This window comes from Vidua macroura, chromosome 2 (assembly GCF_024509145.1).
Source record: "Vidua macroura isolate BioBank_ID:100142 chromosome 2, ASM2450914v1, whole genome shotgun sequence".
NCBI lineage: Eukaryota > Metazoa > Chordata > Aves > Passeriformes > Viduidae > Vidua > Vidua macroura.
The window spans coordinates 60,704,752-60,731,240 of NC_071572.1; positions in this window are offsets into that span (position 1 = coordinate 60,704,752).

Sequence of the window (26,489 nt, forward strand, 5' to 3'; positions counted from 1 at the left end):
GGTCTAGTGGAAGGTATCCCTGGCCATGGAAGGGGGTGAAATGAGATGACTTTTAAAGGTCCCTTCCAGCCCAAAAATTTTATGTTTCTGTGATGATTAAAATCAACTGCTGATACCAACAACCATCTCACTTCTGACGTTGAAAAGCAGCTCCTGAGATCTGGAGCAGACAGGACTCTGCACAGCCAGGCAGATTCCTCATTGTCTACAGGAGACTTTGTTTGTGAGGAATCTGATTCAATGCTAAGTGCCTTACCAAAATAAAAAGGATCAAAGTTCAATTTGTCTTGATTTATTTGTTGGAACAGAGGTTCAATTTCTTTGTAGAACCTTTTAACAAAGAAATTAAAGGTTGCCATTTAACATTAAACAAAACTCAGGCAGAGAGTCAAGTTTTTAGGAGTGGCCCTTTCTTTTTATATATCTCCAGCTTTGTCCTGTACCTTTTATTTTGTGACAGTAAACTTGGGCAGGATTTAGAACACTTCTGCAGAGCTTGAATCTATTTCTTTTTTTTTTTTTTTAAGCCAAAGAGAAAATAAATTTAGAGTTTTGAGGAATAACTGATTCTCAGTGGTCTCAAATCTGACCATCTTATTTCCTGAGGGAAATATTTATGCAGGGACAGCTTGTGCTCTATTGCAAAATATCTGGTCTGGTCAATCTGAGCAAAAGTTGTGCTGGATGTCTTAACAATTTCAGTATGAAGCTAAATCTCCTCCCCTCCTTCCCCTCCCCTCACCACAGAAGTTCCCTAAAAAAACAGTTTTATAGGTGGGAAAACTGAGGCTTAGAAATTGAACAGCAAGATCCATGAGAGTATCCCAATTAAAGATTAACTACTATCCCAGATGGATGGGAGAGAGGGGTTAGTAATGGGTCATTCCCAAACCTGAAAGTTTTCTTCTCTGTTATATTCACACCTTGGAGAGGAGGATTTCCAGCACATTGATCAGGATGTAAACCCCTTGCCTGTGATGAACAGCATCTCAGCTCACATGTGGGTGGCTGCTGCCTGTTAGCACACACAGTTCTGAAAAAAGTGCTGAAAACGAAACTACCTAGTCATTTCTGGTTCCACTTATTGCATAATTTGCAATAGAACTAGAGAGAAAAATATCTCATTCCTGGTATTTAGCTCTCATCCAACCTCTTCATTTCCTCTGTGTTTCATTTTTCTTTTTCTTCAGAATCCAGAAGAAACAAATAAAGGAGTTTTTTAATGTTAAATGCCAAGACCAATTTGCATTGCAAGGACAGTCTTTTGTTTGGAGAGACACCAGTCCATAGCTAAGCAAGCTCTTCAATGCAGGGGCTGTCCTCAGTTTCATGTCTTATACTGTACTGGCAGCCAAACCAGTATTCAAGCAGTATTTTTCAAAAAGTCAATGGTAATGCATTAGGAATATTTCTGACCAGTGACTCTTTTGCTGAATAAGAGCTGAAATGTAGTCAGTGTGTGAATGCCAATCTACGTGTGCAGTAGGGGAGATGAGTAAGTGCCAGAATGGATGTTGCTCATTCATCCAGAACACAGATCTCTAAATATGGAATGATGTCTCACCTCTCTCATGAAAGTGAAAGTTGGTTCCTGTGCTCTGCTGGTGGAGCAGAAGTGAAAAATAGCAAGTGCAGAATGCAAAACATAAGGTACTAAAGGCATTGTAAATGTGGTAGTTAAAATATATGAGATATGAAAGGAAGCCTCCAACCTTGCCAAGGAATTTTTGTCCTTTCATCACTGTGCAGATGAATGGCTTTTAAACCAATTGCATTGGTTTTGAATGTCTAGAATTCAGAGTTAATCTGAACAGAACCAAATTCGTAGTAGGCACCAGAGAAGGTTTGTTTTCCAATGGTTTTTCCAGGGACCCGTTGCTCTAGTCTGCATAGGATAAAGAGGAGAAAACTCTGAAAACAGTTCTGTGAGCCTCTTGGTTAAATGACGGTGCAGGAAGCTCACAGAGATTGAGTTACATCAAATACAGGCAGAGACGTGGCAACAAAATCACTGAAAAACAGAATACTTTACATCTTTATTCTGTATGAAATCTGAATAAATTAGGCAAATCCTTCTTGCTCAACAACTCTGGAAGGATTCAAACCCACCTGGCTGGGGGAGATGAGGTAGGGCAGGATGCTAAGACCAAGGTCCAGCTCAGATGGTCTCAGGTCCTGCAAAGGGAAGAGTGGCTTGAATGGTAGCTGTAGAGATTAGGCAGCTACACATTGATTGAGATTTGGTGTTACAACAGCATGTTCGCTTCCGTTGAATTCATCTTCCATCCCCCATACTCCCTGAAAATTATTTATGACACCTTTTTACCCCTTCCAGACAGCACAGTGGACCAAACTTTACTGAGGAATTTGGATTTGTTGGCTGCAATGCAAAGGGGGAGATATCTCATAATAAAGCAACAGCCTGCCAGGAGAATAAACCACCTTTGGTGTCTTCACAAGAGAGTGAAATGCACTGCCTCAGTGAGCAGTAGGGATCCCATCAGTGTCTGTGCGATAAAGGCATTTAAAACACATAGACTCTTCTGCAAAATTCATCTCAATATTCCTTAGAGAAAGTCAGATGGATTGTACCTGCATTTATACTGATGTCAGCATTTGTTACAGCTTTTGCCCAGGGAGTTTGAGGTTTTTTCTTTCTGATGACGGGAAAGTGTCATCTGGGGTCTTTTCTGGTATTTCCCTCCTGAAAAAGGAGTGAGAATCTCATAGAAGAACACATTTTCATAGCCTTAATCTTCATCATGTTTGCTGAAGACTGCCAAGGGAGGGAAGCTGGGTCACAGGATCAGGATACTTCTAATATGGTTACCACAAAAACATTTTTGGCAACCATTGTCAGGCACGATAATGAGGGAGAATACTTCAGCTGGTCAGCATTGGAACCAGATGATCTTTAAGGTCTCTTCCAATCTAAGCCGTTTTATGACATTCCTCCAAGAAGCTGGGAAGGTCATTTGGCTGCCCCTCCAAAGGTAAGCCACGTACCCTAGGCCATGGTGAGAGGACAGCCTTACAGTTCATCTGAGAGCTAACAGATGGCATCAAAATTATGCATATAAAAGACTTTTCTCAACATGCATTTAGAGTCCCTTGAATTGTCATGTACACAATCACATCAAGCAGGTTTAAAGGGGGATTACGTGGACAGTGAGCACACAGAGGAGATGGAGTCATAACAAAACTTTGCATTGGCTAGTCCCCAGCAAACTCTAGAGCATCCCCCTACTCTTGGTGGTATTTCTGGAATAAACAGGGACATTTTCACCTGTGCCAGTGTTGCCACAAAACCCTTACCTTTATAGGTCTAAGTCACAAGGAACAAAAAAATCAGTTGATCATATATGAATTTAGCAGTCCAAGGAGGTGATTTTCCTGGTCTTAGTCTCTTTCCCAGAAGACAGGTATCTCACCTGTTTGGTAGGTTGAGCAGGGATGAAAGAACAGATGAGGAAGTTAGATCACAGATAGCCACATTAGGCATAAATCACATTTTTAGAGCAACAGGGAGATCTCTGCACATAACAATTTGTCTTGGTTTCAAAGATAGGCGTCTGCTAAGGAAGGCCTCTCTTGGAATGGAAAATGTAACCTCCTTCCCTCTGAATTATAATACTTTTGGAATTATGGGGCTCTCAGGCAAAATATGAGAATATGAATAACAGTTCTTTACTAATATGTATAACAAGGTAAACAAACAACAATAACTATAACAAACAGAACCCAGAACCCAGTAACAGCCTTTTCTCAGCTGCAGCATTTTCCCCTTCGGTGTAGTTCCGGTCACAGTCGGCAGGGGTGCTGGTGGCTCCCTGTGTGCGGGGCAGGTGCGATGATTCCCCCGCGGCTGCAGGGGGCGCTGTGGTGCGAGCTCGGGGACAATGTGGCAATGGCAGCTTGACCAAGATGGGAAGGGATAGAAGAGAGGTTTTCTCTACAAACCTACTGGGGCAGCTGATGCCCAGCAGTTCTCTCAGAGGCAGCAAACTAAAACAGCAGGAATGAGCAAAAATCCCAGGGTATCAGAAATTCCATAGCTGTAGCTGGAACCATGGAAGGTCTCACCAGTCAGGGGTTGCAGAGCTACAGTGTAGCGAAAGCTCGCAGCAGCTCCGAGCAGGGCAATGAAAGGCGAGTTCAGGAGCCTGGGGTTTTCCCATAAGGCACCCAAGTAGATGGTGAAAATGTCCCAATGTAACGGCTGCTCTTACAAGTAGAGCTCCACTCACAGTAGAAGAAAGACAACAGGAGACGGAACACTGCAGTGGTGACGAATTTTCCCCACAACAACCACAGCCTCTCTCCCCTCCGAATGCCGAGATCACACGAGAGCTGGGGGCTGCACCCAACCCCTTTTTCCCAGTCCCAATCTTGCAGTATACTTGCCCTTCACAGGAAACCCCATGTAAAGAGAGAGAGTAGCCAACTGCACCCATCCCCTGAGCTGTGGCACCTTCTTTTGTCTTTCTCAATTATCCAGTCATTATTGTCTCCTAGCAGCACATACTGGGGAAATTTCCTTAAGAGGAAAAAACAAAAGGAGAACTCCTAAAACCCCAACACAAGCTTACAAAGAAGATGCAACAAAGATTTCTGCCTGATAGAATATTTCTTAATCTGCAAATTATCTTCTGGTGCCTGACAGTTCTACCTTGCTACTATGATCCAAGCACTACCAATCCTTCGACTGAGAGATCGTTCTTATGGACTATGTCTTCACTACACTCTCTCCCTAAAATCATGGGTGTACAGGGTGTGACCTTCCTGGCTCACCAAGCAGAGCATTCTGTTCTTGTAACTAAATCTATTTGTGTTATGAGCAAGCTCTGTTTTCACAGCCCCTGGATGCCTGTTCCAGGACTCTGCTGATCGAATGCTTAGGAAACTTCTTCTAATTTCCAGATTAAATTTACTTCAGGCCAATTAAAACCTACTTGTTCTTGTGCCAACATTTTTTTTTTCTTCATTCCAATGTTTCTTTTTGCTTCTGGCTGTTTTAACTTTAATGTGCAACAGCACTCATTTCCCCTCTCAACTGGTTTTGTGCTGAGCTAAAACAACCAAGTTCTTCAGCTCCCCCTTGGGTGACATGTTCTCAATCTTCCATCTGAAATGGAGATTTTTGGAGTTCACTTGAGTTAACAAAATGAATTAAGCATTTAAATTTTAGCTTGTAGAATTATGCATTGAATTTTAACCTTTTACTTAAGAAACCTCTGCCATGGTACACAGGGCATAGGAAAATGCAAATTTCTGAAGCTTCTTGCATAAAGAACAATACCGGAAGAGACCAGGAGATGCAAAGAACCCAGATAAAGAGGCTCTTCTGTCTCCAAGCTTATCAAGACTGACAGACATACTCAGATAAGCACCAAAGGACCAAAAGCACACGCGCAAAGGAGAAAAGTTCAAAAGTTCGGTCATGAGGAAGACCACAATCTCCATCCTCAGAGACCACCGAGAGACCACCGTATGACCACCACAGCAAACCACGCATCCCAGAAGGGTGTGGACCATTAGCATGAGGGTGAGGACAGGCGGGGCCAGGGATTGAATATGCGTGGAAGGGTTGTGTAATGTATTGCATATGGAACACCTTTGTGAATAAAGGTGTGGGTCAGACTGAGGCTCGGGGCACAAGTTTTTATGAGAGATATCTCATTTGTGCCAGGCGCTGACAATACATACCCACTTCATAACTACACCAGGTTGTGGAGTTTATTCAGTGTATTGCTTCACATCCATGTCCTGGCACTTCCCTTTACCTGCTTGGTCTGAATGACTCATTCGCAGACATGACCCCCCAGGCCTGGAGGAGATAATCTTACCAAACCCTCTCATTTCCCTGAGCAGTAAATACAAAAATCCACAAAATACTGCTCCTGAAGGTCAATATGAGGTATCACTCCTGTATTTCATCATGTGCTTCTCTTGACCCAGGAGATTTCTTTCATCCATGCTGGAATCCTCTATGTGCCAGAAAATACAAAAAGCATCTCTTGGGTAGTGTTGGCTGTAGATGGTGATTTGTGGCCTCAGGGTACAGCTGGTAAATTGCAGCTATCCATCCCATGCCACAACACATTTCTTTCTGCAAATGTCTCCTGGGTTCAGGGCAGGAGGCAAAGGCACATTGGAGTTACACGTTGAAGTTCATTCTGTATTTTGAAAAGCCAGAAAAGAAAGAAAAAAACTCCACAAGGTAACAGTTCTAATAAGAGAGCTCTAATATGAGAGGACAATTAGCTAGATACTAAGTTGCTGCCATCTAGTAATCTTCCCTCATCTCCCCCTCTCCCCTTCCCTTCCCTCTTCTTCTTCTTTCCCCTTCTCTTCCCCTTCTCTTCCCTTTCCCTTTCCCTTTCCCTTCCCTTCCCTTCCCTTCCCTTCCCTTCCCTTCCCTTCCCTTCCCTTCCCTTCCCTTCCCTTCCCTTCCCTTCCCTTCCCTTCCCTTCCCTTCCCTTCCCTTCCCTTCCCTTCCCTTCCCTTCCCTTCCCTTCCCTTCCCTTCCCTTCCCTTCCCTTCCCTTCCCTTCCTTTTCCTTGCTTTTCTTTTTTCTTGCTTTTCTCCCTTGGAAGTCCATAAGCTCATAAAACCTTCAGACTTTCATAAAGAAGATGATGGATTTGGAAAGCAAAAGTCAGGATTGAAATGAAGACACTAGAAGCAACAAGTGAGTTATTTTTCACATAATTAGTAGCTTAATGTCATCATGACATGCCAACAAGGTATTGCCATCAGCATTCAGAACTACACCTTGTTAGACTTCTATTCACTCTGTTTCTTGATGGCAAACAAAAAGCCAACCCCACTTTGTGCGTATCTCATCTATGGGATGAATTTCACCCACTAATGAACTAAACTACGTTTTTGTTTGCACGACAGTGCCACATGGCAGGAAAATTAATCCACAAATATCAGAGGTTTATGTCCAAAAAGGAGACAGAGGAGTCCTTTTACTTTATTCAAATAAAGGGAGAGGCCATGGGGCATTCCCCTGGGGTGTCTCAAATTTTTGGAGGATGCAGCCTCTTCTTTTATCCTAATTTCCCGGCCACATTTCCCTTCTCTCTTTCCCCATTGGCTGAGGTACTTGAGAGGTACAGGCTTCCCAATATACCTGATACCAAAGATTTCCCTCTAATGTATAAACCTCCCTTTTAATTTTTAATTCTTATGGAATTTAGGGCTTTTCCCCATTGTTTCTTTCATCTTTCAATGTCTAATTTCATTTATCAGCAAACTTAAAGCTTATTTGTAAAAGCAGTATCTTTTTCCATTCATCAATCAGTGGAATCCTTCCCATTGTTTCTTTTATCTCTCAGTGCTATTTTTATCTACCAGCAGACTCACAGCTTGTTTGTAAAGAGAAATCCGCTATTCCTCTCACACAGATGGTGAGTAACTGGCCAAGGAATATAAGGCCAGTATTTGTAATTTGGCCTGTGTTGTGGTTTGATACTGGGCAAATACCAGTTACCTGCGAAAGTTGTTTGCTCACCTCTTCTGTTATAGTTGGGCAGAGGAGAGGGAATAAAAAAGATTAATGAAGAGCTCATGAGCTGAAATAAGGATTGGAAGGAGAAAAATGCTCTAAGGGCAAAACAGGTTCAAATTTAAAGGTATAAAGTAAAATTATTATTAACAGAGTCAGAGGAGGATAGTGAGAAGTAAAATAAAACAAGCCTTTAAAATAACTTTTTTCCCCCACAGCCTCTCCCTCCTTCCCACCAACAGTGCAGAGAGACAGGGCATGGGGGTTTTGGTCAGTTCATCACTCAAGATCTTCTTCTGTTCACTCAGGGAGAAGAGTCTTTTTTTCCTATGCTGTGGGGCCCATCCCATGGGCAAACAGTTGTCCTAAAACTGTTGTGGCATGGGTCATTTGTCCAAGGGGTGTAGTCTTTTAAGGATAGGCTGCTCCAGTTTGGCAGCAAGGGCTCTCTCCCTCTGTTTGGGTCTGCCAGTGAATCACAGCTTTCCTTGGCATCCACCCACTCCAGCATGAGCACTTTTCCCATGGGCTGTGAGTAAATCTCTGCATCCCCTGTGGACTTCATGCATTACAGGGGGACAGTTTGTTTCACCATGGTATTGACCATGACTTGCAGAAGAATTTTGGCTCTGATGCTTGGAGCACCTCTTCCCCCTCTTTCTTTTTCACTCGCCATGGTGCCACCATATTTTTTTCTCTTACATGTCTTCACTTCCTCCTCTTCTCTTACTAGAAGAAAAACTGTGGCTTGTAGGTACCCTTGTCAACAAGTTCCACTAATTTAAAGGTTCTTGCAAGATTCCACAGCACTGAGAAGTTGATGCCATTTAGGTTCCATATCAGGGAATTGCTCACCATGTCTTCTCCAATGGCCATGCAGCCTCGCCACCACCATGCGGACAGTGGCGGTCGCCGCAGCACTGGCGCTATTTAACGCCTCTCTTCGTGTGGGGTGCTGGGAAGGGGAAGCTGCCATCACCACCCTGCCCTTCTGCCTGCAGTGGCTGGCTAGGGGTAGCCAGGCAGGCAAGGCTCGCCGCAGATCGCGCTGGCATGGTGGCGGCCACCGTGGGGCCTCCCCACCCCTGGAGAAAAACTGCACGTGCGCTGTTCTGATTTTCTTCTTAAATATGTCATCACAGAGGCATTATCAACCTCTCTAATTGGGCCAGCACCATGTCCATCTTCAGAGCCATCCAAGATCAGTTCTGTCAGACATGGTCGAAGCTTCTAGCACCTTCTCACACAAGCTACTCCTATGCTGTGGGGTGGTCCTCCCCCGCTACTAAAAAATCAGGCTGTGCCAAATCCACACAGCCTGAATTTAAACTGCTTGGGTTTTCATAGGTGACAAGTGTCAGCACCACCTCCTAGATACATCATGGCAAGCTTGGAAATAATCTTTTTTATTGCTGTAAATGCTCAAATAACAAATACTTTCTCTGGATTTCATCCTTCAAAATCATGATGAAATCATTATTTTCATCTATTAAAAAATTATGGTAATATGTTATTAGGTCCCGGCCAGAGAACACAGTCAGACAAATGCAATACTAAAGTGTTTCCAATTCTTCTCATTTTATCTGGACATTTAGTACATTCTAAAAACCCCAGACTTCGGATCAGGGGATTAGATATGTATCTCAGGTTCCTCATCTTTGTTTTTCCTTCTAATACAGGGAAGGAAAGGAAGTCTAAAATGTTTTTTTAAGTCTATTCTATTGACTCAAAAACAAATGAAAAACTGGTTGGCAAAGAAAAGGAATTTAAAAATGTAAATGAAAATTGGAAACTAGTAAAGAATACTTTACTATTAATATTTAAAGAAACAAAGGTCCACAGATGAAAGAGAAGAGTAAACTAATTTTTTTAAAAAAAATCCTTTACATGATGTCTTGGTTTGAAAAGACAGGTGTCTGCTAAGGAAGGCAGGAGCCTCCCCTGAAATGGAAAATGTAAACCCCCTCCCTCTGAATTGTTATAATTTTGAAATTAAGGGGGCTCTCAGGCAAAGATATGGGAGTAGGAATAACAGTTCTTTATTAGGGAAGAAAATAATAATTAAAAAAAAACATAAAATAAACAATGCAGTAATACAAAACAACACTGACAGAGTCAGAATACAACCTGACACCCTGTGTCAGATAGCAGTCCAATTGAAATGGTGGCTGCAGTCCTCCTGGAGTGACAGATGTGGTTCTGTTGAAGCAGTGATCCTGTAGAAGGGTGTAGTCTTCCTCTGAAGATCCAGTGGTGGTGTAGATGGACCTGGTCTTCCTATGGGAATCCAGTGGAAAAGACTGGCTGTGGTCTTCCAGATCTCTGATTCTATCCAGGTAGGAATGCTTGGCTCATCCCTCTGGGCAGAGCTTCTCACAATGGGATGATATAATTTTATCAGTCATGCAGTGACACTCCATGGCCCATTAACAGAAGATATTTAGCAGAGGGAGGATAGGTTGTGGAAGAGATAAAGAAAACTGCCCAATTAACAGAAGATATCTACCCCATCAGATATGAATAGAATATACACACCCATTTCCAACCTAAGACACAAGGGCAGCTATGCAGCTATGAAAAGAATCATAAAACTCTAATATGCAATACCCAGGGGAGTTTAAAGACAAAAATTAAAATCTACAAATTGTACATATTTTTGGGTGGAGAAAGGGAGAAAGGAAAGCTGGCACAATAAGTATGACATCTTAATAAATCAAAATCAGAATGAATCCAAAATGTAATATTGGCTCATGGACAGACAGATGAATATAGAAAGACAGAACGGACTTCATAACATAATTCAGAAGCAATCAGTGTCTTCAGAAAACAGTTATTTCAGTTTGGGGGGAAACATATTTATATTGCATGGTGATGATTAAATACTTTACATTAAATCAGAAAAACACATGAAAGAACAGCTAATGATATCAGATACATAGATAATAGGTATCTGTGTAACTAGCAGCCCAGATTTACAGAAAAACTAACCAAGGACCAATATGTGCTGTTGAGTTTGAGGAGTAACTTGCATCCTGGGAACAGAAAGAGTCCTTCTGGGACAAAGAAACAAAATAACCTCAGTAAATTTGGGCTATCAACCTAACTCCAGTCATGGAAAAATTCATGGAGTCAATGACATCACTGAAAAAAATAACACTGATCCACACAGAAAACAAATCCCATCAAGCCAATCCCACAAAAATTTTGACAGGTAAAAATGACAGTATGGATGTAGCATATTTACACAGGAATACTCTAAATTACACCAGAACATTTCTCTTATGCAATTGGAACCACCAGATAGTCAACATAATGTACATTTGAAGGGATAAAATTGTCAGATATGTCTGAAATTAGGGTTTAAATGCTTATGCATTAATGCTTTGTCCTAATCCATTTCATAGCTGTACTCCAGATGGATTTGTCTGTAGACTTACATTATATAAGATTTTTGTCAAAGGCAAAGAAGCATGGAAATTGTAATGGATAAATATAGCATATGACTCTGGAACTGGCAAGAGCAATAAAAACCAAGACAGGTTGCTAACAGGAGGCAATTCACTGTAGTTGATATGCAAGCACAAACAAATTAGTGGTACTTTCACATGACCAAATGTAAGACAGCGTGCTTAAAAATTATACACAGGGTCATGATTTACAGGGTTGGGGTACAGTACACAATCTGACAATCTGGAAGTCAGCAATTCCAGCAGGGATGCACAGGTCCTGGAAGGTAATGGTTGAACCTGAGAAGTCCTGTGAACCTCAAGTTACAAACAGGGGAAGTAGATACATAAAGTTGTGGGAGTCAAAGCTAAGGCTGCAAATTTGGCAAGGGTTAATAGCAGGGGGGAAAAGGAATTACTGTAGAAAAGGGAAAACGCAGTCTCTGCATCAAGGACAATTCACAGCAGTTTTATTTTGAACACAGAGGTGAATTAGAGTCAATCTTGTGGTTCTGGCCCAGGAAAAAGGCTCACCACCTTAATGATAGCTCCTGGAAGCCAGAAATGGAGGTGCTTAAATTTCATGTGAACCAGCTCCAAATACCTGAAGTATTTGGACCTGTCTGAAAAGGCCTGGTCCCCAAGAAGTTTGGGGTGATCCTAGGGGAGGTCTGGGTTCCTCACTGCCCAGGCCATAGCACCAACCAGCTGCTGAGATGGTGATAGGGTGGTTTCCTTCAGCAGACAGCTGAGATCACTCCAGTAACTCTCAGGGAGGATTATTTCTCTACCACATGCTCACAGTTTTATATGTGCTTTTCTTGCAGTCCTGATGTCAGATTACACACTTGTTCTTTCACCCAGGCTTCTCCTAGAAGGAATACAAATTTCAGGTAGTAAACCATCCCCTCTTCCAGGGGACCTGGTTTCTAGGTAGAGCACCTGCCTGGACTGGTGCCAGCCTGGTGGCTCCAGAAGTATCTTCTGAGGCTCTTGTTTCACCTGAAGTTATGTTGTCTTCTTCCCCTTTCATGGTCCAGGTCCTGACTAGCATATGACACCTTTGGAAGGTTAAAAAAAGAAATACTTGAAAGGATCTGAGCAGAGCTGAAAATCTGAACCAGGTGTGGCTTCAATTAGTCTGTGGAAGAGTGAAGTCAGAGTAGGACTGGAGAGTGGGAAAATCAGGGAGTGCTGGAAAGAGGATGCTGAACCCTTGGGTGTCTTATGGGCTGGTGGCATCTATCCTGTGCGACCTGGGTGCTCTGAGACAGCACAGTGAGGATCAGGGGAGAACAGCCAGAGGACAGAATAGGCAAAAGAGTTAAAAAGGGTCATGTTTGCAAACAGATTTATAGAACAATTTAGGCTAGAGTAGCCTGGATTAGGTCCCTCCAAACAGGTCCTAAGTGTCTGTTGATCTTTTTTTTCTTTCTACTAGTCCCAATCACTGTTCCTGTGCATTTCTGTGTAGTTCTTAAACCAGCCCTTCAGGAGATGCCTGTGTACCAGCATGCTACCAGGGGTAGAGCAATAGTGGGAAGGACCAGAGGAAAGAACCGGACATGAACAGAAACCCCTGAAAACATCAGCAAGTGCTACAGGGTGGGGGAGGAAAGAGTAGGCAAGAGGCCAAGTCAATGGCTTTCAAGTGCTGTTCCTTTCTCCTACCTTTCACTTGACTATCCTGATTTAAGTCCTTGTGGGAAGTATTTGTCTTTGGTCCAATGATACCACTCTTCATACTCATTTGTGCCACAGCTGAAAGTGTAATAGACCTCCTTAGTGATAAAAATTAGGTTAGGAGATTTGTAAAATACACAGCACTGGGGATTTGAAACTGCAGAATACCTGCCTCTCAGCTTGGCAGCCCTTCTGCACCTCTGTTTTCAATCTGCATGGAAAATAAAGGCTCCAGGGAAAATAAAAGCTCTGCTCACACACTAAAGCAGCACGGCTTACTGGAGTGAAAGGGCTCACAGGAAGAAGTGGCGAAATTCTCATTGCCTTTAGAGAGGTCAGGACTTGGTCTGACACTTTTCATTGAAGTTTTGTGTAAGGTTCCCACTGCTTTCCAAGTGGGACACAGATCTTTTGGGGTGAAAGAGCTTGTCAGTGAGCCTGCAGCAAAGAGAAGAGAAAAAATTAAATTCAGTACAGGGAGTGTGATGGGGCTTGCAGGGAGTGTGATGGGGCTTGCTCAAATTCCTCTGAGGGAAGGAAAAGGTTTTATCCTGTTCCTGGGCATACGGCAACATAGCAGAGCCCTTTCTGCTTGCTGTATCACACAGCTAATAAACTCCTGTGCTCCACACAACAGCAGATGGTTTTGTGGCTGATGAATGAACCAGAATGGGATTCTGTTCCCTTTCCCACAGCTTTCCTGGCTGTCCAGTGCTAGAAAGAGCAAAGGTCACCTGTGAGTTGCTGTATGTGTCAATGTAGCAGAGCAGCTGTTAAACCTTGACAGCTTGAACGAGGGATCATAGAGGAGGCAGGGAAGAGAAAATAGATGAGTGAAATTTCAAATGCTGTGTTTAGAGACACTGCAGAATCTTTCATCAGAAAGGAGAAGGTATTTTAAAAGCTGCCTCTGCTGAGTGAGCTTTTGCAGGACTGCAGTGACATAGCAGACTCTGAGGCTGACCTTCCCCAACTGGCCTTCTCCCTGCACCAAAAATATTCCCAGATTGAACATGGACTCCCCATGCAGAAAATTTCATCTCCCATAATGAGTGATTCACAACTGAGTTTTCTCAGTTTCCTTGCAGTGGCCATGTAGAACCAAAAGAGATCCTCCACTGATAGGCTGAAATTCCTGGAGTCTTACTGGCTTTGCCAATCACTTTTACTCCTTACAGTTTGGTCGCAAGCCATAATCAGCCTCATAAATGTGTCTGGAGAATTTTACATGGAGTTATATATGGGGCAAAAGAAAGGTTTTTATGGCAGCTTGAACCAGGACTGTTCAAGACACTAGACACTAGAAATTTTTGTCTCTCAGGGCATAAATCTGCTATCTCGCCATTTGCCATACAGGAGAGAGGTCAGGACTATGTAATGTCTGAAGGAACAAATCGAAGACTTTCTTTATAATAAAATATGAACATGAAAACACAAAGAGTATAAACAGTATAGTGATGATTTCTGAGTTTGCAGTTTGAGGGTTGAGCAGTACCAGCTCACACAGTGTTGGCTTCATGAGGTGCTCTTCAGGACTTTACTCGTCAGCTGTGATGTCTGTGTGGGGCAGGAAATTATAAGTATTGAATAAAGCCCTGCAGAAAACCTGTGGAAAAGGAGAAGGAAGATTTCTCCACATTGCTGAAGACCTCTCTGCTGCTTCCCTCCTCACTGCTCCTCTGAGGACTCTAATAAATAGCAAACAGCTGCTGGGGCTCATTCCTTGCTGTTATGCAACAGTAAGAAGTGTCCAAATGGAGCTTAAAAAAATCTTCTAATAACAGCATACCTCCCCTAAACTGTTTCCAGCAAAACCATTCCACAGAAATCATCCCATAAACACTTTTGAAGATCCCAGTAAAGCATGAATGGCCTCCACTGGTATTATTAGAGGACTCCTTGGAGTAAACTGAGAGCAGGCAGCCACTGCTGGTGCCAGCATCTTGCTTGCTCCATTCCCTCCTTTCCTCCTACTCCCCCAGGGTTTTTCATGATCTCAGTTAGTAAAACGTCTCCTGTGATGCTGAGACTATCTTTGTGTTCATCTGCTGTCCTGCTCTGCCTGTGAAACAATCCAGCCTCCCTGCCAAGTTGGGACAGCCCTTGCAAGCCGCCAGCCTGTCTCTGCAGGATAATTCTTTCCCATGTTTCAGCAGGCATCTCTCTGCTGGGCCAGGGCATCTGTGGGAGCAAGAGAAAACCCAAGAGACAGATGCAGGTAAATGCTACCCTCCCTCTTCTACTGGTGCTTCCAAAGACAGCCCTGTGGAGTCCACCCAATGCTGACCCTTGTAAATAAGAAACTGAAATGCCATGGGCTGCCATGAGCACAGGAGAGATACTACTAGAACGTGTGCCTGGGCATGAAATTAAAAAATAAGTGTCTCCAAAAAAGAGAAGAAAGACCAGTTTTCAAACCCAGCAGCTGCTTTGAAATAGCTGAGCAGGGAGGAAAGGGGCAAGGCAGCTTCCCTGAACTGGGAAGCATTGTTTTAAGAGAGGCTGAAGGGCAATAGGGAGGGAAGACAGGACTGGCAGCAAGTGCAACCTTGTGTTGCAAATCATCCCCATCACCAAGAACCTGGGCCTGCCTCACATCCACTCATAGGCAACTACAGATGGACATGGTGGAACACATTCATTGAAACTGCTCCCCAACAAAAGAGACTACTGCATGAGCTGCAGAACCTGTGCTTGGAAGCTGGTGCTATTGCATATCTCATTAATCTTAAAATCTGGCTGAAAGTTTTCCCATCATTAGTATATTCAAAATAACTTTTTAAATGGGGATTATCTGCTGCTTAGTGACACAGTAACTTTGCTGCAGGAAATGGTGGATTCTCTCCCTTCCATCAGATTTTGCAGAATTTTCAAACTTCCTCTCTCTGAGTCCTTTTTTGCTCTGCCACAACTGGGACAAATTGAATTTCAGGATTTCAAAGCTCTGCAGAGGGATGCAAGTATACTCACACATTATATGATCAATAAACATTGTTTCCTTTGGAAATGCTGACCATACACATTGCTGCTGCTCTCCGTTTTCCTTCTTTTGCAGCACATTTATGAAAATACCAGTTTCTAATAAAGTCTGTCTTTATCTAATCTGGTTAAAATAGTCCATGTGGAAGATGAGTTTGAAGCTGAATTATTTTTATATCACTGTAAGCTTCATCAAGAGAAAGAAAATGATAAAATAAGGATTTTTTTTATACTGGCATTTCCCAGGTCTTCATTTTACAGCTGTTAAGTTCTGTGGATGTAGTGTTACTTGTAAGAAACACTGATGAGAATAAGAATGCAGGAATGACCTATCTGGGACAGATCAAAGGGGCCATCTGTCCTAGTAACTCACTTCTGACATTGGCCCATGTTGAGGAAAAGGGTATTAGAAATCCGGGACCCTTCCCCCTGCTTTCCAGACTTTCTCAGCTTGAGGTTGTATCCAGACCCATGGACCAGCTCTCCATGTGGTCTTCTTACCCTTTGCACAGGCACAGTCAAAACCTGGGCTTTATTTGAAATCCCAAACTCAGAAGCAGTTGGTTCAAAATGCAATAAATCACTGAAATTAGACAGCTAGTGTTGAGATTACATTATCCAAGTCAAGCTTATAAGGTTTTACCTCTTGCTCTGCTTTTAGGTTTCAAAAGGATGTTTTCTTTCATCCTACAACGTAGAGTTTTATTGGGAAAGGCTTGGAGTAAATATCTTTATTATTAAGAGATTGTCATTTACATAATCTCTTTATTATTAAGAGTGCCATTCAGGGTTTTGGATAGGGGAGATTTAATTCAGTTCCCCCTGCCTCTGGGACACACCTGCAGTTGCAGCATGAGATAGAGCAGTTTTGTCTCCCATTTCTTTCTGCAAATTGCTCAAAGAGATGTTCACAGCTCAGCAGGACAGGCATTAGTCCAGGCAAAGGTCAGCAGTGCCATCCTGAGCCAACATGGGTGTCACATCCAGGAACTTGCCTTTGACTAGGACCAGCACAAGCATTTTCAAGGGAAGAGGCAAGAAAATATAGAATAATCTGCCCATAATGTCTTTATAAACATTAGTTTATTTCCAGCTTTTAATATCCAAATATTAGTGAGAGAAAAAAAAATACTATTTTTAGCCACACATCTGGGGATCAGCTATGACTGTTAAATGCTTCCAGAAAAAATGGGCCAGGCTGCAAAGCCAGGCCTCAAAAATGAGGAAATGTCATCTCTGTCCAGTTTCTCTCTCCTGGAACAACAACAGCAGGAGGTTTCAGGCACCAAGGGAGCGCTGACCCAGCTAACCACCATGGTCCCTTCTCAGAAACCTCTTCACAGCCCTCTGCTTGCCCTTCGTACTTCAAAGGTGCACACCACCCAGCTGATCCAGCCTTGGGTTTTCTGGCAGAAGCAAGTCCTACAGCTCCAGCTCTGCCACAGATTTTGTACATGAACTTAAGCAAGACACTGAACTAAGGAGTTCTCAGAACAGAGTAACACCACCTTCTTGGACTATTCAGTCCAACACAAACTGTATTTGCTTGTACAGTAGTAAATGGGGTTATATCTGCTCTTTCTGAGGCCTAATATCATACAAATAATATAAATCCACTTTTTTTCAATGGTTTATAACATGAAGAGTGATGCAGTAATGCATTATTTTAAAACTAGGCACATTTTTTTGTTTTTCCTTTTCAAAAGCCTAACAGGCCATGGCAGACATGAAATCCCAGCACATAAAGGGGAGCTCACTTGCCTAAACATTGGGTCTGCTTTACATTCATCTAAACAGACACTGAGCAAATGCAGTAAGAAGATATGCACATTAAACTGGTTCAATTTTATCACTCACCTATGACTTGCCCCTGAAAAAAACATTTTGAAAATATTTGATTCAGATCTATGAAATGAGCCCTTGATCTGCATGAATCCTCATTCCATGACTGGATTTTCCTCACCCTGAGGTGAGATGCTTGGGAACAACTCAAGTTGTCCCCAAGTCACTTGCAAGTCACTTGGAAACAACTCAGTTTTCACAGAGTCTAAATAAAAGTCAGAGACTTAACCTGTAGAGTCCTCCATCAGTCTGAAATACATCTATACAAATAGAGCAACAGTTTGGACAGTCTCAATCTCAGCCATAAATCATCAATCAGCTCCACAGAGGCTTTTAAATCTTGCAGCAGGTTGAATGACATCTTAGAGCTGGCAAAGAGTCCTTTAGGGAAGACCAGCTGATCAAATAAGAGATACTGAACACTGTCAAAGGATGTTGTCATTAAACTCAACCTGGCTAGGCTTCCAGGAAGTCTCCAGACCTAAAGAGATTTAACACAGAGAAATGTAAAGTCTCACGTCGGGAGTGGAATAACCCCACAAAGCAGCCCAGGCTGGGGCCAGCTGAATAGACCCAAGGGTTCCAGTGGACTATAAGGTGCCCACAAGCCAGCATTGTGCCTATACAGCACAGGATGATCACATCCACAGAGCAACCAGCAGGCTGAAGAATGTAACTCTTCTGCTGAGGAGATCTGTTCTGGGTACACCACACAGTTATGAAAGACAAAGGAATGGGTATCTTGAAAAAGAAGTGTCAAAGAAAGCATGTCTGATGAAAGGTTGAGATCACCAAACAGGATACAGGTGGTCTCTTGTCGAAACAGCACCAAAAGGGAGGACATCTATTTAACAGATAGGTGTGCTTTTTTGCTGTTGTTGTTGGTTTTGGTTTTTTGGTTTTTTTTGTGTTAGAGGGCTTTATGGCTGTGACTGTTGCAGACAGGCAATGACTCATGGCTTAAATTACAAAGAAGTCAAGTAAATCCTACTTGAAGCTGCAAGTGCCCCCAGCCCTGGTCCAACAGAAGCACGCATTGCCTCCCACCTACAACTGGCATCTTTCAGCAAAACACATCTCTTGCATGTACAGACAGGGACAACATTGCCCAACTCTACTGATGTCTCATAAGTCCAGCAAATGTCTGAAGCTGCTGTGTTCTGGACAAGGTGACCAGAGTTACCTTTTTGGCTTTGTCCTGTGACTTTCCTAGTGTTCATGAAAAAATTAAATGCTACCCTAGATGAGAAACACACAATATATTCCAGTATAAAGGAAAAGATCAGAAACACACAGAGATAGTAACTCTTCCTACGTGAAGGAAATTAGTAACTCCAGAAATTATATACAGCTTCTTAATGCAACAGATCTCTTCTTTGGATAAATGTAGGTTTGGGAATGGTTTTGACCCTTGAAAGCTGTTTTTCCTTTAATCCACTAATCCCTATCTCTCCTCCACCTCCACTCTCACTTTCTTTGTCTTGACTTATAAAGATATGGACCATTTATATTTTAAAGTATTTTGCTGTGGTTCTGTATCACATTTTGAGTCATACAAGAGACGAGATTTCCAAACTGAAAGAAACTCAAATATTTTAGGAAGTTTTTCATATCAGCTGCCTGATACAAAGAGCTTCTCACCCGGTGATTCCTGGGACGGCATTTCCAACAAAGCAGGTAAAACCCCTTTCCCTAAGGCAAATTTTATTACTGTAAGAGCAGCTGTCACCCCCAGGCAGCTCTAACATGACATCACAGCCTAGCATTCAGTGCTCACTGAACAGCAGTGCTTGCTGAAGCCAGGTAAGTAGCAAAAGAAAAAGAGAGGCCCCCAACATAAGAGGGACATGGAGCAAATCCAGAGGCCACAAAGATGTTCCAAGAACTGGAGCCCCTCTGCACTGCAGACAGGCTGAGAGAGATGGGGATGTTCAGCCTGGAGAAGAGAAGGCTCCAGGGAGACCTTAGAGTCCCTGCCAAGGCTTGAAGGGGCTCCAGGAGAGCTGGAAAGGGACTTTGGACAAGGGCCTGGAGAGACAGGACAAGGAGCAATGGCTTCCCACTACAAGAAGCAGGGTTAGATGGGATATTGGGAAGAAATTCTTGGCTACAAGAGTGATGATGCCCTGGCACACGTTCTCCAAAGAAGCTGTAGTTGTCCCATCCCTGGAAGTGTTCAAGGCCAGGCTGGATAGGGCTTGGAGCAATCTGGTCTAGTAGATGTCCCTGCCATGGCAGAGCAGTTGGAATGAGATGCTCTTGTAGATCACTTCCTACACAAGCCATTCTGTGATTCTATTATAGGATTCCATGACTCATCCAAGCACCCATCACAAGCACTGGCAAGGCTCCAGCCAGCACCCTGCTCCTTGAGAACCAGCTCCATGTTGAGACACTGCAGTCAGCTTCTGATGTGCTCCAATTTACTCAAGCTCCCACGTATCTATCAGACATGCTTTTATTAACTGTTGTCCATCTAGTTGCCAATGTCCAGCCTGATCCAAAGGTCCCAAGTCAACAGAAGTCTCTCCTTGACAAAATCTCTTTTGAGACCCCAGTGCTGCTTACAGTTTTCTTTCTCTCAAAAAAAATCCTGAAATTTACTATTTTAATTTCATGCATTGTAAAAATGAATTATAATTTACAATACACTTTGGAGAAACTACAAAACATATCAAGTCATCGACTGAGATATAAATTATGTGTCCTTTGTTGCTGCTTTCAAAGATTTTATCTGTGTACATTTTAGCTCCTTCCACGCTAAACTGTTTTTGCTGTGCTTACTCATGTGAGTGATTGTAGAACAGTCCAGCTTTTTTTTGGAGTATCTCTTTTCAGTGTAAACCAGTAATTTCCTTTTTGGCCTTAATTCATAATGCATTTCCTCCAGGAATTTATTATTTATTTAACCTGTTAACTACAAGAATAAAATGTGCTCTTGCAAACCCTGTCTTTTTCTTCAAGACCTGCTCTGAAAAGCAAAATGTAGAGCCGTGAGGGTCATTTATATCTGGTTTTCAACCAGCTTGCACAATGTCATGTTGGTTAGATGTAGCCTCCGTTTTTCCAGCACTGCTCTGCTGCTCCACAAATGAGCAATCCAGAGCAAGGCAAAGTGATCAGACACAGTTGGGCTGTGTCTTCCAAGTACCCATGACCTCCGCTGCTTTTTCCTTTCTTCCCCCAGGTATGAGTGAGGAGACGATTTTGACTAGCACCTGTCCTACAAGCAATAGGCTAAGACCACCAATCAGTCAAATCAGCAAAGAGATTTGACTACTAGTTAAGAAATCTCAACATCTATTACAAGCAGAATGGCTCTGACCTGTTCTTGTTTGTTTTTAAGACAAATGCACGTGAAATTAATTTGACAAAATCACCTGCACTTATTTATTTTCTTAAATCAGGTTTGCTTCTTTGTTTCCACTGCAGTCATGGCTCTGATATTGCCTCCAAGCCTCTGATGCAAGGGAAAGTCCGTGTTTTCTCCTGAATTTTACAAACCTGCTTACAAAGAGCAGTTTCTACATTCCTAGTGAGATGTGGAAAATTATAAGATTTATCTCCATCCTCACGTATGTGTGAACACATATGCATGTCTGGAGATTATCCATTCCCTAAAACTTCTGTTACTTCATGTCAGACCCACATCTGCACATCATGGTGCACTCAACCCATTTCAATGCTGGTTATATAAAATATAGGTGCATATGTACCTACCTACACATACCAAACCTGTGACTGCAATGATATCTTGTGGTATAAGAATGAAGTGCTTGAGTCCCAGCCTCTTTGCTAAAAGCAACGATGATCTCTGTGGCCATCCTCAGAGGTATAAAGATAATTCTCATTATTTGCCACTCAATTAAGCCTTTTCAAGTGTTGAGTATTGATGGATTAACATTTAGAAAGGTCTTATATAAGTGTTAAGAATCTGGTTTATAAATGCACACCTATTATATAGTTCCTTAAATATTAGCTGCAACAAGGCTACAGGAAATTGTTAAGGCAACTGTTACAGGTAAGGTAATTATTATTATTTCCTCTGGGGTGATGTTTTATTACACTGGAGGCAGTCAGCATTTGCATTAGATACAGATCATAAAGAACTATGCACAGTAACTTATATCGTTTACTAGTGCAGCTCAGGTATTCCCTTCAGCTTTGTCTTGCAAAGAAATGCACCACTTTCCTATCAAGGTGCCTGATGAATTGTAGCACCACAGAGCCAATACTGATGGAAATGATGTCACTGCTTACTAGGCTTGGTGGACCAGAAACTCCTCCCTGGATCAGCTCAGATAGATTCCACAACCATTTATAGCCAATGTCCTCTCACACCCTGATTCAGGCTGTACTTGAGGGGGAGATGCAAGAGAGGGGCACATCTTGTCTTTCCACTTCAGAAATCAGCTTTTCCACCCTGTGATGCTGCCTGCTCATGCTTCCCTTTCTTGAGGCTGGGAAAGCCTGAAGGATAAACCTGGGACTTAAACAGCCTGCTTATTATTGACCTGCAAAGGTGGAGGTGGGCAAAAGAGATTTCAATTATCTTTCCAGCTGTTGCTAAACCCAAAGGTAGTGTAAAGTTAGGGGGAAAGTGGGTGTTATTGCAGAGGTTTCCAGAACAAGCAGGGAAACAGCAGAAGTTGCTGCAGACTGGACAAAGACATCAGCAAAAAGCAGAAGATTTGTCCTGCATGCCTTGCATGGGGAGATAGGATTTGCTGTAGGATGAGTGAAGGGACAGAATGCAGCCTACTGTTTAGGATTCCAGATCCATTGCTGGCAGGTGAAGTCAGTCAAGCTTTGTCTTTGGTAACAGTCATCATTCTCAATGTGGATGCATTTTCATGTGGGTAAGCTGCCATTTTTCTCCCCTAGAAGCATTTCATCAGCATGGCGATTATACTATGCAATCCCAGCCATGGGACAGACTCTTCCAGTAGGTGTGATGGTGGAAGAATGTCCTCTTCCAGATCAACCACAGTTGCTCTTCATCCAGCCATCCAGGTCTGTCAGTAAACCAGTTTATCTGGATGATGACTGACTTTTTTCCTACTCAATGCCTGCAGGTTTGCCACCTAAACACCTAGCACAGACACAGTCTCTGGGAATGGAGGTCTTCGTGAATCTCTTACCTGAAGATTTTGGTGCTCAGGTCCAACACCCAGTGTCTGGGACAGACAAAAGCAATTCACCTTTCTTTCTGTAGGATGTGGGAACTCCTGCACTCCTCCTCCTCTCATCACACACCAGTCATACATTGAAGATCACTTTCAAAGCATAAACGGTCAAATTAATCTAGAGAAGTCTCCCCAGATATGAGGTTGTTTCTTCACCCCAAGACCACCAGGAGAAGAAGACCCAGGGAGCACAGCCATAGCAGAGGGAAACAGCTCTTCCCATAACCATTAACAGATTTGCCCTTTGGAAAGGACAACTGGTAATGTATTCAAAAGTATTACAAGCTTTCTACAGAGTCACACCTTGGAGCCACAATTTACACCCTTACAAATGGCACATTTATCAGCTGTGCAGGCAGCCTTCCCCCTCTGGCCAACACTTCATGGACTGTGGTGCTCATTGCAAACTAGTCTGAGGGACACTTCAGACCACGGACTGCATCGAAAGCCATGGTTCACTGCTGTTTTAATTTCTATCCCAATGCACTTTGCATAGTTGGCTTTGTCTCACTTGGGTGTGATCCAGGCACACATCCTTGAAACTATGCAAACCCACACTGTCTGAGCACCCCTTTGCCCTTGAGAACTGTGAGCCTGCTCTGCTCCATATCTCATTTCAGAATGTGCCCAAAGATTTTTACCTTCTTTAGAGTTCAAAGTCGGTATTAAGAGAAGACTAGAGCCAGTAGAATAATTTTGAAGGAGATGCCAGCAATGCTCCCCTTGCAAACAGGCTGCCCTTGGCCACAAAGGGCATCCTGCAGCTCCCACTAAGCTGGGCGGGGGGGCAGGTTCCTGTCTCTGTATGCTCAAGTAGTTCTTTCATAAGCAGTGTGTCACCTCATCTGCAGGGAATTTGCATTCAAATTACACAGGGCTCCTAGCAGCAAAGATACTGCAATGGCAGCTGGCAGCCTGTTCCTATCTCAATGGGAACTTCAGTGCTGCAAGTATGCAGCCCCCCCCCCCATGCCAATCTGTGGCTTGTGGCTTCTGCCGCTGGAGTAACTTAGACTCCAGGCATCGATCCGTGTTGCATAAATATTGCAGCTGGCATAACTGCAAACATACAGATAGATTAGGGTACAGCAGGTCACGGGTGCAGAGCACCCTTCCCAGCTCTTACATGTATCATGCAGAACACCTTCCTTTTGCATGTTGGCACAAGAACATCACTTCTCTTTCTGCTGGCAAGTGCACCTCAAGTCAGGTCCCCATCCCATCTGAATACAGTTAGAAAAGCTTGCAACTGCAACATCTAGGTATTTGCTGGGGTTTATTCCAGCACCAAAAGCCCCTGCAAGGGATCTAACCTTGCACAGTTAACTTTGCAGTACTGGACCCTTCAACATTGCTATGTATCCTCCAGAGAAGACAAAGGCTCTCAGAAGCTGGCAGCAACCCTCATCTCATCTAGATCTATGCCGAGAGGATATCAATGACCCTTTTTACATTCGCCATTAAAACTGCACTGGTTACACTGCACATAAAGTATTTATCTGACCCCCCATCCTTCTACTCTTCCTCTGTGACATAAGAGAGAAGGAGATGAATAAATATTTCAGCCCAGGGAAATGAATGGTGAAGCAGAGCCCCCATGGATGGACTTGATGGCAGAATGGTGGAGCACACATGTAAGCTGAGCTTTCTGGCCCGTCTGTCAGAATATCCCAAAGTGTTGTCTGCTGGTAAAGGCATTTTTCTGCAGTCCTGAGGCTGTGCTTCCAGCTGCTGGAGAAGCTTTCTGACTGCAGAGACAGTTTGAGAAGACCACATTAGGTCTTCAGGTTCTGGGTGAGACCATAGTGGGTCTTTGAAGACTAGATGTTGATGGAGCTGTAGCCAAAAATGGGCTAGGTTCCCTCTCTTTTTTCCTGTTCTCCTTAGGGCTTTGATGAGACAATTACCCACAAAGCCTAGAGGAGGTATTTTTGAGCCTTCTTGGCAAAAAAGAACAATATATGAACAGCGGGGGAAAAGCAGAACTCAACACTCTTCAAAAAAGGAAAGGAAGGGTACAAGCTGAGACCTATTATCCAAGGTGATTAAGAGAAATTGTGGATTAAATGTTTATCCTTATGTATTGCTGGTTTATCAACCAGATATCAGCATGGAGTGGAAGGCAGCAGGAGGGGAGAAAGATTTCTCATCACATCTTCTCTGGCCGCCACTGACTGCTGTTTATGAACCCCCGGAAATGTTCAAAACACTTTACAAGGCACATGTGCTGACGGCTCTGGGCAGGCAGGTCTATGAATCTAGCTCCTAAAGGTCCTACCCCACTTTTGCTGTGGGACACCTGGAAATTGGTCCCACAAGCTGCAAGTGTGCAGGCTGTGGATCACAGACTCATCTCTACAACAAAGAGGAGAAGAGTAAAAATAACAAGAGCTCATTAAAAATATAGAAGTAGAGGGAGTGTGAATGTGAGGAGCAGGTAGGACACATGTTAGTTCAAGTTACTGAATCCTAGAGCTGCTCTGTAAGCAAACAAACTCACCATAACCCATTTTTCAGTGGAGAGAGATGGAAACCTTCATGTCATCCAGTCTAGCCACTGTGTCCTTGCCTGGTGTGGGCTGCTGGCCCACACTGAGCATCTGAAAGAGGAGATGCCAGAGAGAGTTAAATTAGAAACCTCAACCAAGCTTGCAAATGAACTGATTTTCATTTCCAACCACCACTTTCAGGCTAGAGAAAGTTCACAGTAGGTATGTGACACCCCAGCTAGAAGAAATAGAGCAAGGTTTAATGATACAAATCTAGAGGTGCCCTGAGAGAAGGAAGATAAAGTAAAGGGGAAGAGTTGTTTGGTTTCAGGATTTTATTTATATGCCCCAGGGCAAAGCATAAAACTTAAATCCTTTTTATTCCCAGGCCATTAGGATCTGAAGTTTTGTCTCAGTTAAGAGACAAGTTTAGGAGAAAAACACTCTGGAATGAGTGTTTCCTCTAAGAAAAGGGTTACAACAATCACTTTCCGCCAATAATAAATTAATACTAATGGATGAAAATGAAAAAAACCCCAGCCCTTTATTGACAGATGCCCACACGGCACAGGAAAAGGTAAACCTTCCGGTAAACACCAGAACAAAACCCCAAAATGCCAGGGAAAGAAAAAAATAAAGCAATAGCAGCTTGCCATGTAGTAGGTAGAAAATTACATGGGTTTTCAGGGAAAACAAACAAATGAAAAAAAGCTCAGGAGATTCAAGCAGCAGTTCGGGCAAACAGATGTGAACCTGATGAATCTCTGACATCAGTCTCCCTCTTCACAGCAGATGAAGCAGGTGGGCTTGGTGTGCTTTCTCCCTCCAGCTCGGCTTTTTCCGAGAGGTGAGGGCCGAAATGGAGCGGCCCCTCACCTTTCCTGCTGGTCCCAGCCGACTCCTCTCTCACACCGGTCGTCTTCTCTCATCTCGGACCCAAACCAAACCGTCCAATTCACTCCGAAAAGCAACCGAAGTATTGCTGCTGCAGCTAAGGCCAGGGAAGGGAAAAACAAACTTCTTGGCAAAGCTAACAAAAACCAAGCTAGCCAAGCAAATACCCAGACCACACAGCACCCCGGACACCTGGCGAGTGAGGCTTTGAGAAAAGCCCCACGGCTCTCCATCCCCCCGCCCCCCCTTAAAGATACAGCACCCATTTTTGGACATAAAGCAGATGATCAGTGAAGAGACTAATCATCATAAATTACCCCAAGACAGTTTTCAATTCAGAACCCTCAATTCAGAATCCCATGGTAGGATTTATCTTTTCCGGCCCGCCCGTCTGCAGAATACATTTTGGTATTTGGCTGGCACCACACTTCCAGCACCTGATCTGAGGTAAAATATT